Below are 11,886 nucleotides of genomic sequence, written 5' to 3' on the forward strand. Positions count from 1 at the left end.
ACCGTCTTCATTTCATAATCTTGCCTACTAGCTGCATATCATCAATGAAATTACCATATGAGTCCACATGTGGAGCAAGTTGTTGGAGATCATTTTAAATGATTAACCAGTCTATTGGTGGTTTGAGTCTTTCCTTTTGAATCTATTGGTTGTTCAATGATCTAATATTAACTATGTTTAGATTTATGGTAATTTTCATTCTTTTACAGCCTTAATAACCAAGAAAAGGTATGCTTTGATAATCTTTTCTTTCTCTTCGGCAGGTTGGTAATGTAAAAAGGATACATGTATACTATGCCCATGGACTAGATAGCCCAACCTTTGTTCGCCGGTGTTATTGGCTCCTAGATAAGTATGTTATGGTTGAAAGAAAATTGTTAAATTGCTTTCTACCAGTTGTTTCAGTGGGGTCTATCCCCATCATGCCACAAGCAAAGAAAAATGAAATTAGACAGTGGCAGTATATCGTGTTCTACTTATATAATTTATGACTTGCTTCTACTTTTTGTTCAGGACCCTTGAACACATTGTCCTTGTTCATTACCGTGAAACACAAGAGGTTAGGTTCAGCACAATGCATCTGCCAGTTACTGAAATATTATCTTGAGACAAACTTTTATCATTTGGACTACTACATATATTTAAGATCTGTTGATTTTTCCTCCATGGTTGCAATATTAAAACTTCATCCAAAATAATGTTGTCATGTGTGTCTTTAAATTTTTCTGGCAGTCTGGCACCATATAGATCTAGCAGTTGTGTATGCATGTCTTCCTCTCTATCCTCCATTGAAAAACTGGATAATTACATGTTTGTGTTTTATTTTGATGATTTAATCCAACATTTATTTATGGATAAAGTCAGCCATAAAATACATATGTTTACTACTGCTTTTTGTACATTTTAAATACTAGATTTCTTGATGATTGTTGTCTTTAAGTTGCTCTTAATGTTGTTGCATATCGAGAAATGCACTGTAATTTTTGTACCAATTTTATCACTGCTTTTAACTAAATCTTCAAAAATCAAGGCACCACCTGGATGTAGAGTGCTATATGGTGATTCAAGTGTTGAGAGTTCTCTTTCTTCTGCTATCCATAAATTTATGGAATGGAAAGGCAATGATCATGACACTATTTTTTGTCAGATAAACATTGGTTTCATATGCTTCAACTTTGTGGTGCTTCACAGCACACGGATAAAACTTCCAAACATTCTGCACCCAATATTACCATAATGCATTTGGACACTTCATTAACAACTTCTTACAATTAGCCTTTCTATATTGAAAATAATTCGTTGTCTTAACTTCCTGTTGCTGCTAGTTTCAGAATTTTCCATCCACATCGTTGAACTCAAATTCTGGTTCTGTCTCTAACCCATCAACTCCGTGGCTTTTATCGGAGGAACTTGATTCCAAGGCTACTCATGTTTATTCTCTTGGTGAAAATGAATTGTCAGGTGATACTGGCCGAACCTGTCAAAAATAAATGAGTCATACTTTGTTTGATCATTCATTTTCTAATCTTTCTTCTTTATACTTTGGTTGTGTAATTTCTTAAAAAAGAATTCTGGTTTATTTATAGTATATTTGGTAGTATGCATGCCTCAGCTCCTTTAATGCATGTCTCTTATAGTATATTTGGTAGTCTTTTATAATGTTACACCCTTATTTTTAATTCCTAAAACCTTTTAACTTTCCAAATTTTCATTCATTCTTTTAGAAAATTATTTTCATTATTTACTTTATGGTTACAAAACCATCCATTAACTACATTAATTAGACAATTCACTCCAATAATAAATAAATAACTTTTTTAGATCTAAGGTCTTTTCTCATTCTACAAATTTAAGAAAGAGTTGTGTATTCCTCCATCCATAACTGATCTCTCTAATGTGTATTCCTCCCTCCATAACTGGCTTACTTTTGATTGTTTGGATAGAAAGAAACAATAGAATTTTTAAGGATAAATCAAGGTTTATTGTTAACTTGTGGGAAGACATATGTAACTTGATCGGAGTTTGGTCTAGGCGTCATTCATCTTGTAACTAATATGATGCTACTACCAACTCTTAACTTTAAGGTTTGTTAGATTAGGTTGTTCTGGGCTTCCCTCTAGCCTTCAACCTTGTAACTTTAACTCTATGTTAATAGATAATGACTCTTATCCTAGGTTTATCCTAGTTTGAAGGATTCGGTTTCTTCTTCTTAAAAAAAAAAGTTGTATTTCGACTACTATTTGGGAGGAAAATGTGCTTAACTAACCAAAAATCTAATGACACTTCCAAAACCAGTCATTTCGAAAGATGTTTCCTCAATAATATATTTATAATGCTCTTCGTTTATAGAGTAAAACTGTAAAGCAACAAAACCATTTTAATTCATTATATATATATATATATATTTATTTATTTATTTATTTATGTATGTATATATATATTTATGTATGTATATATATATTTATGTATGTATATATATATTTATGTATGTCACTACTACAAAAAAGGCCTTTCTTGACGTTTGTTGTTTTTCTTTCTTGACGTTTTTTGAAAAAAAACGTCAAGAAAGGGGTAGTTCCAAAGATAAAACGTCAAGAATTTTTATGAAAAGGCGGGGTAGGTCAATTTTCAGATTTCTTGACGTTTATTAAACATCAACTAATATGTATTTTTTCTTGACGTTTTAAAAATGTCAAGAAATATCTATAAAAATTTTGACGTTTTTAAAACGTCAAGAATGTATATATTCAACATTCTTGACATTTTTCAAACGTCAAGTAATATGTACTTTTACTTGACATTTTAAAAACGTCAAGAAATATCTTAAAAATTATTGATGTTTTAAAACGTCAAGAATTTTTATAAAAAGCCGGAGAAGAGTTATTTTTTAAATTTCTTGATGTTTTTTAGACGTCAAGTAAGATCATTTTTCTTGACATTTTAAAAACGTCAAGTATTATTAAATATATATTTATATATATATAAGAAAATATTGGGTTGAATCCTTCGAAGCCCTAGACTTGTCTCTGCCGCATTCGAAAATGCCAAGTTCTCTCTGAGGATCTCTCACTTCTGTCTGTCCGCGTTCACTATGTCGTCTCTGAAAATGCGTACTAGATCCTTCGCTTTCAGTCGTTCACCATCGACTGAGTACGAGATCCCTAAGACTTCCGCCATCCCTAATACTCTGAAATCGTCATTCGTTGTCCCTCAAAATTGTCGTCCTTCTCTCGGAAAACGTCGTCCTTCTTTCGAGTCTTCATTCCCCTTTATGTCGTCCTTCTGTATTTAGAGGTTATACTTCATTCCCCTAAAACTTCCATTCACTGGTTTCCATATTTCAAGAATTTGAAATTTTTATAGGATATTGCTAGTGGAAATTAAGTCAATTCCGTTTGCTCCCAAGCTACCTCCTAATTATGCTGTCTGGTTGGGAGAAATAAAGTCTTTGTCATATTTCAAGGTAGTGTATGTTAACCAACACTTAGTGCATTTTTGTGTTTATGAGCTTATTTTAGTTAATATGTTTATGGCATATTATACGATGAAATTGTAGTCGTTTAACACAAAATTTTGAGGTTCTTTTTCAACTAATTATGCTTTATCTAATATATTTTTCAAATCTTAAAGAAGAACTTTTGGTTTCATTGGAGTTTATCATTAGAGGCATTACAATATTGGCTGCCTCTCAGTGGGCTATAGGTTTTCCAATGGTCATTTGAGACTGGTTGATAATAGCAAAAGTTAGAGCTTGAGAAGAAGGAGCAAAGAAAGTAGTGAAGACAAAAGAAGAAAGAAAGCTGAGTGAAAAACGAAAATTGACAAGGTAGAGATGTGAGATGAAAATGATGATGAGAAGTGAAGGAGGCACGACACAATACTGGTACACAATAACAAAGCCTTGATAATTAAAAAAAGGATGGTGCCAAGAACATTTAAATACAAAAAAAGAAAAAGAAGGTTCTTGCAAGTGTATTGAGTGAATGGGAGAAAGAAAGGATAAAAAAGGTAGAAAGAGAGAAAGAGAAGTCAAGGGTAGAGATACATAGCTTTGTATATAGAAACTTTATGTTTATACTCCATTATACGTTATGGAGAATATAACATCATGATATGTTTGATTCAATTTGAATGATGCAATTATTTATTTTTCTGCAATAATTCTACTTCTAGAACCTAAATTTTGAAAGCCTACTAATTTTGCAGAATTAATTCAAGACCCCACTTTTGCTCCCCTTCCTACCTATGATTACTTTTTGCTTAAACTTTAAAACTTGTTTGAAATTTTTTGCTGAAACTTGTAAAATTTGTTTGAAGTTCGTATATCTCTCACATATTGCAAGTTTTCTTAATTATTTTATTGAATTTCCTACGACCCAACTTTTCTAGGTAAGTCGAAGTCATTAATTTCAAATAAAGACCTGAGTTTACACAAAATCTCAATCTCAAATAATTTCAAAGTCTCAAAGAAAACAAAAAATTTATATATGGGCCCTGTTTAAAATAGCCAACACTTTCAAGAAAAGTTTACTAATTCGTGAATACAGTTCAACTACAAAATTTTCTAAACAATCTCAAGTACTAAAACAAAACACGTGAAACAAAACATTAAGCAGAAGCAAATTTAAAATAACCCCTATGGCAATCACGCTTCCTTCCTGCTCCTCGCTGGTTTGTCGTCTTTATTACCTTTGCCTGAAAATTAAACATAAGGAGGGTGAGTATAAAAATACCCAGAAGAGACCCTCTACTGGTCCCGTCAGGGGAAAAATAAATTGTTAACATTCTATTGGGACACCCTGTACAGTCGCAGTCTTGTGATCCTGTAGGATGCACATTTCAGTCTAACGCCCCGAGGGACGTACATTTCAGTCTAGTGTTCTGCAGAGACACATATCAGTCTAATGCTCCCGAAGGTGCAGAATAATTGGTGATCCCGTGGGACACCTACAAGGCACACATCCCAATAAAAGCTAACAATTTTTCCCCTCAGTTCATTCTAAACATCTTAACAGTCATTCACAGATCAGTTAAACATTCTCATCACGTAAACTCCTTATTTAACCTCAAACAGTCGTCTTACTCTAATTTAGCCCAAGGTCAGTAAAAAACATTTCATTACATCAGTTAACAAGCTAAACAATCATAACCTCCTCCTCAGTCACCAAGGGCACAACCATGACGTTTCTTCCGTTCACAAGCACACAACATAACAGTAGATTATACATTCAGTCTAGACAACAATCAATCTACTAATCAAATCCACACTTTATATAAGCAACATCTACGAGATTCAGTCGTTTCCACATCATTATCTTTGTACATATACATAACCAGACAGTCACAACATATACTCAACCACAGTCCACATCAACCCATGCACATATATATATTAATTTCTCCCAGTCAAACAGAGCAAACATAGCAAACATTAAACTTTAAGTCAATATCCAAACATACATCATAACTGTCGTCCCTACTCAGTTCACATATAATATTTCGATCCATACAGTCAATACATCTTAATTAGTCAATGTATCTTAATTTTGTTATTGAGTCCAGTAGAAAATCCCTTACGTCAAAGTTAGGGAAGCTCGTTAACCAACTATCGTCCACGAAACAATCCAAATAAGGGCAACCCAAAATCAAAATTCACAAATTGGTTGTGAATTTAAGTGATCCAAAGTTACCTTTCACACCTTCAAGAATAATTGATCAAATTAGTCAATTAACCCATCCGTAACGTTTGAACACCTTGAAAACATCACAACCCATACTTAAATTGTTTTGGAAACGACTACAATTTCATAACTTCAATCTTACCAACAAAACTTCGACGGATCTCAGTAAAAATAGGGGTAGCGGCAATCGATTCTAAACAAAAATCATCGTGCAGACAGATTAGAGTGTACGCCGGTTTGTGAATCGCGGTTAGAAGAAAAACACGCTGCTGGAAGAAGAGGAAACGCGCGGCTGGAAGGAGACGTGCGCGCTGCCTCAAAATCGATCGACGATCTGACGCGGTGACCGGGCTTCACGAACGGAGAGGAAAGGAATGGGCGGCGGCTGGGCTTGGCTTCGACGGAGACAAAGGCGATTAGGACGGGGCACGGCGACGCAGATCTGGACGACAACTGCAAGGTGACGCGTACGGCTTGCTTCGCGAACAGAGATGGCGGCCGACGGTTGCAGCGGTGGCTGGGTATGGTAGAAAAGAAAGAGAAACGAAAGAAGAGAAATTTTGGGGTTGCCGGCGGTAGAAAACGAAAAGAAAAGAGGGACGGCGACTGGGTTTTCGTTTTCGGCTTGGTCTGACCGTCGACGTCGAACGAAAGAGGAAGAAAAGAGAAGAAGAATTGGGCGGTTGCTGGAGCGTGCGGCTGCTAGGGTGAACGGAGAAGAAGGAAAAGATGGAGGACGCACGGGATGAAGAAGGAAGAGAATTTTCTTTTTCTTTACTTTTGTTTAATAAAAATATAAAATAAATATATATATATATATATATATATATATATATATATATATATATATATATATATATATATATATATATATATATTATAATTATATTAATACATTTTCAAATCTTCTTTCTACCCTTCAACATATTTTTAAAAAATAAATCTTGAACAAATCGGAATAATTCTCTTAAAATAAAACACCTTCGAGTTTGGGGCGTTACAGTGTGCGTATACGCACGCGTGCGTGTGTACATGAGTGGGTGTGTGCGCTTTTTGTGCGTTTCTTCCAATTTTAAAATAATAATTTAATTATCTTGATATTCAAGTCATTAAAATTATTTTGAGATAATGTTATTTTAATATAAAATCTATGGTTGAGATTCTCAAATTCTAAAAAATAATAATTTTGTAATTTTGAAATTCAATTTGGTTATTTTGAAATTCAAATTCAATTAGGTTATTTTGAAATTAGTAAGATTAAATAATGTTATTAAAATGTTGAATCAATTAGTTGAGTCCCGAGATTTTAAGAGAAAAGTTATGATATGAGTTGATGTATCTATTTCAAGTAAAAATTAATTGTTTGATGATATTAACAACATGTATGATGATCTTCGTGATGATTCTAATCATCACAATCTGGACAAGAATGATGACCATCAAAACAACAAACATGTGATCATCCATGAGAATCCATCTGTTCAAGAGTCACATCCTCAAGAATCTACTGTAGAAACTCAACAGTTAGTGTTTAATTCATTAGTTACTGCTTTATATTGTTTAAAATTGCTTAGATTATAAATAAACAACAATAATTTTTTTTCTTTTCTGTGTAGGGAACAAAAATGAACAACGCCTCAACATCAAGAGCAGTCAGGCAGTGATATTAGCATAGATGGCAAAGATGCACATTTGATATTAACTATAAGTAATATAGCAGAAAATATGGAAGGTCATACTCAAACAGAAAAGGGACTGCTAGAAATGATTGAAAATCTTCCGTTGGTAAGCCAACCACTTCCACTTTGTGAGATGCTACCATTAACTACTGTCAAAGGTCTTGCATTAGTTTAATTGGTATGTGTGCCCTAAAGGGATAAAAGCTCTTGGCAGTGAAAGACTTTACAGAACCATTCATCAATTTTAATTTGAAAATTCCAAAATACCAGTACATTGACAATATTTAGAATCAAAGTTCTAAATAAAGAACTAAATATGCTTTTAAATTAAAAGATACATAGAACTTACTCTTGTTGACGTATCTGAATCTATAATCCACCGAATTGGGGACACCACCCGTTGGAGACCTTCCTATCTTCGAAGATGAGATTGGTTTGTGGAAAACAATTGGAATGAAAAAAAAAATTTAGAGAGAAACTATGTAACACCCCTAATATCAAGGTATTTCTCTCAAGCTAAATTTTCAAAATTTTATTAAGATTTTAAGGAATTTGGTTGTGGTGTGGATTTAGCAGGAAGTGAAGGGGGCTTTTATGAAAAAATATACTAATACTAAAGGTTAAATAATAATAATAGAATTAATGTTATTATTAATTTAAAATATCAATTCTTTATTGATTCACGTGCAACCCCATCTCTTTCTCCTTCACTCTTCCTCTTCCCCGTGCCCACCACCACTTGCCTCCCTTAGCCATTTTATATTACTCTTGGACGTCAGCCGGCCACGCCGTCACCGATCGCTTCGTCTCCGTTGAAGTCGAAGCACCGTTCGTCGTGAGTTCGAACTCTCGGCATCGCGTCTCACCTCTGTTTTCCAGCCAAGCTGTGATTCATTCGCGCGTAGCTCCTTCGACGTTCACGTCGCCACATTCTGCTCCAGGTGACGAGGCATGTCACCGATTGACCTATCATCTCACTGACGTTGTTACTTAGTTGAAGCAGCCGTCGACCAGACCTGAGCTCGTCGCGTCTGTCGAAGTGACGTCACGCGGCTCTTCACCTTCCAGCCATGGGTTGTAAGCTGAAGTTTGTTTTTCATTTGTTGATTAGATCTGATCTATTACACGCGTCGATTCCAGTTATTCGAAGTTGTTGCCCCCATTTTACTATAATTTTTGGGATTTTTGTGGTAAGTTGTATTGGTGAGTGTGGTGGTTTTACATTGTAATTTTCCTTGGGTTGTAGTTTTGGATAATTAGTTAAATTGTTAATTGATTCTTGAAGGTAGCGTTTGAGTTCTTTGGATTCACAACTAAATTGTAGATTTGTTGGAGTTCGATTCGCCAATACTTTGGTAAGCTAGAATTTACATTGAGGAAATTAAATGAAAGAAAGTATTGTGAAAGTAATTGAGTTCCATATTCTTATTATTAGGTTTCCTTCGTTCAAGAAATTTGAGTAACATTAAAGTAAGGGGTTTCTATTACTGGACTCTTTGAAAGTTTTGAAATGTGTTGACTGTTTGGATCTCTGGACTTAGTATGGTTTACCAATATATGTAGAAGTAGATATGATGACAAATGTATATTATGTCAGACTAGTATATATATATACACATATAGAAGTAGATACGATGGATAATGTATTTGTAAACTGAGAAAGGTGTTATGTATATATATATATCTTGACTGTCTGGTGTGTTGTTACAGTATCAACTGATTTTGTGATAAATGTCCTTCAAATTGCCTCTGCTTTATATTTTTTTTATTTTGGTTTTCTTTAGTAATTGAGAATGTTTTGGGTTTCATGATTGAGCGACTTTTATGTTCTTGAACTTTCTTTTAAACTTTCAAAATTTTATTTGAAATAGAACCAAAATAAAAACTCTTTAATGTTGTTAAAAAATATATTTTTAAAATTATAAAGTCTTATGGTTAAATGACGAATCTAGTCTTGAAGTAATAACTTCAGCTTAATTCGAAAAATTAGGTCGTTACAATCTATTTTGCAGAAAAGAAAATCATTCATTTTATTTTGGTTAAGAAAAGCTGTTTTTCTTGTACATATTTATAACTCTCTTTCTTTCATTGAGTAGGAGACGGGGTAGGAGAGAATCATAGGATTCTATTAACTTAAAAAATATTAAATTAATAGAAGTTTCAAATCAACTAACTAATTAACCATTAATCAATTAGTTAATAATTAATTAAATCATATTGAATTAATATTTCATTTAAATCTTATTAAATGAATATCTCTCCCATATCTTATAGTTTTATATTAATTTGATTAAATAATATTAAACTAAACTATTAATTAATTCTTCAATTAATTAATAACAAAATTAAATATTTTATATTTAACTTAAGTTAAATTAAATATAACTTTATCTCATAATAATAATTTTAATATGAAACAAATCCACATTAAATTAATATTTGAACTCATTCAAATATTTTATCTCTCATAAATTAATTTTGAACTTTATCCAAAATTAAATTTATATAATAAAGTTTCATTAACATATAAACTTTATATTATAATGTATCACTATACATTATACTAATTATACTAATTCCCAAAGTAAAATTGAATATTTCAAATTAGAACCAATATAAATAAATCACATTATCATTTTGTATCATCCATTACTTTGTATTCAGTCATACTAATTGGATCAACCTAATACATAAAACAAATATAGAAAAATTTAAAAAAAAAAACATGCACAAATAGAGACAAATAGACATTGATAGCTATCTATCTCTATTTATCTGAAACAAGCACACATAAATTGTTATATTTCTCTATCGGATAGACAAAAATACCAGTCTATTTATATCTACCTAAGATACAAACATTAAAAAAAAAAAAACCTTACCAATAAAATTCTTGACTTTTCATGTTATTCTAAATGCAACACGTTCTCAGCCCAAGAATTTAAACAACTCTTCATTGTAAAAGTAGCTTTACTTCTTTCATAACCAACACTGCTAAGATAATCTCTAATATTTGGACAAACTAACTCCATCATTTCATGTGGTACTCAAATTCATCAACAGTGTAAGCATAAGCACAACTAAAGAAATATTTATCAAGTAGTGGATCCTTAAAATGGAGTTTCAAGTTATTTAATAGATGTTTTTGTGCACACACAATATTCAACATCAAGAAACACTCTTAAAACTCCTTTAGGGATCCTAAGATGCCTATCAGAAACAATGACCAAATTAGCTTGCTCTGAAAAACTACCTCATATCTTCTCAAAAACCATGTTCATGATACATCATTTTCAAAACCTACAATAGCAAAAGCAAGAGGGAAGATTTGATTGTTATCATCTTATGATGGGGTTGTTAATAGGATGCCACCAAACTTACACTTCAAAAATGTGCCATCAATAAAAATGATAGGTCTACAATATTTTCACCCTTCAATTGATGCACCAAAAGTCATAAAGTAAAACTTGAAGTGACTGTTATCATCCATCTCTAAAGCAGTGGATGTATCCAACACCAACAAAAAAAAAAAAAAAAAACAGATAGACTGTGATAAATGCTAACATTTGTCTATCTAGATAGACTGTGATATTTGTCTATCTAGATAGATTGTAACATTTGTTTATCCCCATCTATCTTCAAATGAATGTAAATTCGATATATGAAACTCATTATACCTGAGATAGATTCAACCAATTTATCAAAGAACCTTGGAATCAACATGTATGATCTAAATAAACACAATCCAGATCAGTGCCACTGAACACAGGCATTTCAACCTTCTTGAATTTGCTATGATCGTTCGAGTTTTCATCCCTTTCAAACTTGTTTGTTTTACCTTCTACCTTGATTTCCTTCAATGTCTTACCATCACCTTCGATGATACTCTCAATCGTTGGTCCTTTGCTCGACGATCCTTCCATTCTTTCGGAGATTGTCGAATTATCCTTCTGCTATTCCTTCGATGCATTTAGCAACCGTTCTTGTTTTTCCAACTAGATGACCAGTCTTTCGATGCTTTTTGGCAAGGATAACAAGTTTTCTTCAATTGCCAGCAACTTGTGTAACTCCACTTGTATCCCCGAGATTTCCTTATCAGAGGTCTCCAACTTCTCCTCGATCCGTTTTTGTGCTGCTCTATACGTTCTCCCAAGTAAAAACGCTCTGATACCAATTTGTTAAGATACTGTAAATATATGGCAAGTGTATCTTACTTTATTGAATTACCTCAATGAATTACAATATAGAGAATAGAAAATCACTCACATCTACTTCCTAAAGGCTCACTCTAGTGAGGATCACAACAAAGAACAAGAAAAATTAAGAACAAACCACAACCATGAAAATTACCAAAACAAACAATAAAAAGAACTTGACTTGGACCCTCTAGTTCTCCCGAAAGACGGCAGCCTCTACTTCTTTGGAATATTTTCTCCCCTTTCTCCCTCCTCTTTCCTTCCTTTTATTTCGCTTTACTAACAAACTAATGGGAAAGATCTCCTCCAATATTCTCTCCTCCTATAATC

The 11,886-nt window shown here is 32.9% G+C and overlaps 2 long non-coding RNA genes across 2 annotated transcripts; one reads left to right on the forward strand and one right to left on the reverse strand.

Annotated features, from left to right (window-relative positions):
* Positions 1-262: 262 nt before the first annotated feature.
* Positions 263-1,448, forward strand: LOC116403392. The gene is made up of 3 exons (XR_004216171.1): positions 263-352; positions 514-559; positions 1,326-1,448. It is a non-coding gene; the product is annotated as an uncharacterized LOC116403392 (long non-coding RNA).
* A 2,997-nt stretch (positions 1,449-4,445) lies between these two features.
* On the reverse strand, positions 4,446-6,461 carry LOC116403390. Its single transcript, XR_004216169.1, has 2 exons — positions 5,578-6,461; positions 4,446-4,695 (listed from the first exon to the last, which is right to left on the reverse strand). It is a non-coding gene; the product is annotated as an uncharacterized LOC116403390 (long non-coding RNA).
* Between the last annotated feature and the right edge of the window lie 5,425 nt (positions 6,462-11,886).

Source organism: Cucumis sativus, chromosome 4 (genome assembly GCF_000004075.3).
Source record: "Cucumis sativus cultivar 9930 chromosome 4, Cucumber_9930_V3, whole genome shotgun sequence".
NCBI classification, from domain to species: domain Eukaryota; kingdom Viridiplantae; phylum Streptophyta; class Magnoliopsida; order Cucurbitales; family Cucurbitaceae; genus Cucumis; species Cucumis sativus.